The following is a 2,857-nucleotide window of genomic DNA, read 5'->3' on the forward strand; positions in this document are numbered from 1 at the left end:
TTTTTTCTGTTGCTTTCTGCATCCTCTGTTTCATAGGTATTTTTGGGTCCTGAATAATATTATTATTTCTTCCTCCCGAGCTTTTAAAGAAACTACCAACGTACACTTTTTAGGTAAAAAAAAAGGGACTGAAGTACTCCTTTTTTTCTTGTTCTTCAATTCTTCATTCTACTCCTTATTTTCATTTTTTGGGAATTTTTTTTTGTCTAGAAAGAAAAGAAAGGGGAACAAAAGAAAGAAAAAAAATACCTTAAAAACTTCCAAAATAAAGCAAGAAGAAGGAAAAGGAGAAACCAAAAACTTAATAAAATAGGTTCTAATTTCAGGGAAGAAAAAGAAAAATAGAAAATGAAAATTACTTCTAAAAATCGCAAAGGCGTAGAATGTGAAATTCTTGTACTTCGTTCTTATTTTCTAAGTCCAGATTTAATATAAAAACTTCATTGATTTTGAGTATACTCTGACTTATAAAATTTGGCAAAATGGGTATGAAAATACACAAACGTTGAACAAATTATTAATTCTTGTTTATTGACATTCATGAAACCGCGCCTAGAGATTGTGTATAAAGACATCTAAACTTCGAGGTCTATACATGATATTATGATGGAATCGTATGCTAGCAAGAGCATGCCTGAATCATTCATTCACCTGTTGATGGAAAAATGGAATGAGGGAGAATTTGGCTGCATAGCCCATCTACAAGAAACCCTAGCTGCCTGATAATTGGTTTCGATGATTCAACAAGTGTCTCCCATTACTACTTCTGTATAGAAGAATAAGAGCACCCACAGAGTCACAGACCCACTACATAACTAAGATGAGTGTAGGGTTTATCAAAGTGTTCTGTCAGGATGTAAAAATTCATATGTTGAATCATGTAGCTCAGCGACCTAATAATTAAAAACATGTTTTCTAATGCGTGCGTGAGGGTCTGCATCTCTAAGCCCTCACGGATTGGTAGGTATAGGTGGGTCCCACAGTTTTACAATACTGGTTTATTGTTGCGTAGAGGCGACATCTTTGCTTATTTTTAAACACAGTCGTACGTGGTCCCACGTTACAATACTTGCATCTACTCTTACACCAACCCCATTATATAGAGAGAGAAAAATCTGAAATTTAAGCGTGGAAATGATAGGGTAACATGTCGTGTATTAGATTTAGACCCTATCCAGAAGTTAAGTCTTACTGTTAAGATTCATGTGAAGTGCTCTCCATGTTTTTCTAAAGTCATGTGTTTGTGGAGAGAGAGAGAGAGAGATAAGGTCTACTTTGTGGACCCATTTTTTCACGTGAGGTGGACCTCGTATGAAGTTGCAACCTTGTTTTTGGTTGGTAAGCTGAGATTGAACCTACGACCTCTAGGTTGAGAAACAAAGTCTTATAAGTAATAACCATTTAAAAGGGAGTTTTTTTCCTCAAAATTTTATGAATTCATAATTCACCTATGGGATTTGCTAGGGTCCATCGCAAAAGGCATTTCTCAGCCGGTTTGTCGCATGTCAGACCAGCCACACAGTGTGGCAATTCCTTCCCATTCACCTATAGGTACAAATGTAATGAAGGCATAATTCAGCTTATATCCTTGCAAAAAGCCAGTTACAAGGGCGCCCCCATTGGTCCTTGTCAACAAAATGCTTTAATTGTTCTTCTAATATTATGTTTGTCGGGATTTGCTAGGGACCATCCCAGAAGGCTTTTTGCGGATGGGCTGTTGCATGTGAGAGCAACGACCTCAGGTGAATAAAACGACAAAATCAGAGCGTGTGTGGCTGCTCTCACATGCAACAGCTCATGCACGAAATGCCTTCTACGATGGTCCCTAGCAAATCCCATATTTGTCAACGTCATTCCCCTATATTTCCATGCCAGTACTCTCTTGAGATAGACCGATGGGGGCACCCTTGTAACTGGTTTTTGGCCTTTAGTCTATCATCCCTCATAAAAATACTCTAATTTTTATCGAGTTATATACTTATACCTGACTCAATTGAAAGAACTCGACTAGACCAACTTTTGAGTCAAGTAAACTTTTCGAGGTCCTAAATTATGTTGGGTGGAGATTGGAGTGGCTAGACTTTTGTGAGTCTACCACCTTTAGGACTTGGGTTTGTTTCAAAATGGAAATATTCACGGAAGAGAACCCATGAAATGGCCTTCATGGGTCTTTCACCAACATCTTTCTTACGTATTCACATAAACCTGCCATGGGAAAAGAAAAAGGGTAGTGATAAGGACGTATAATCCTCTTCTTTTAAATATGTATAGTATACACGATGACCAACAAAACCCACCCCCCATTAGTATGACAATGTTATTATAATAATGGCATAAACGTCAAATTTCCAACAAACACTACGTTCACGTTCTTCTTCGATCTACTCGATCTCTATCTCCCTCGATGCATCCATCTCGTCTGATAGCGTTGGTTCCTCGCACGCTGCCAAGTGGCACACGGTCGTGGCCCCTAGGGTTGTCCCATCTTGTGGATACGAAGCAAGAGAAAGAACAAAGACAAAGACCAAGAAGATAATAAAGATGCAAGAAATAGTCTCATTATCACCTTTTTATTTTCAAAATGTCCTTAGAAGGTTAATTATGAAAATATTATTATTAATCATAGTAACATATATTTGTTGGGGCGATGATATTTTCACTCCCCCATTACAAACGTGCCCCCCTTTCAACGCGATTTGATGTCAAAAAACGTTAAAGTCGCCCACTGTTCACGTCAAATCACATTATAAGAGGGGCGCATCCGTACTGCAGGGGGCGCTGAAAATATCATCTCCCGTATTTGTCTTTGGGAATTTCTCAAGAAGGGTGTATCTCAGGATATTTAAAGTTTTTTGTT

The sequence above is a fragment of the Tasmannia lanceolata genome, unplaced genomic scaffold (assembly GCF_043159265.1).
Source record: "Tasmannia lanceolata isolate RefF3 unplaced genomic scaffold, GAP_Taslan_0.1 ptg000003l, whole genome shotgun sequence".
In the NCBI taxonomy this organism is placed as follows: Eukaryota; Viridiplantae; Streptophyta; class Magnoliopsida; order Canellales; family Winteraceae; genus Tasmannia; species Tasmannia lanceolata.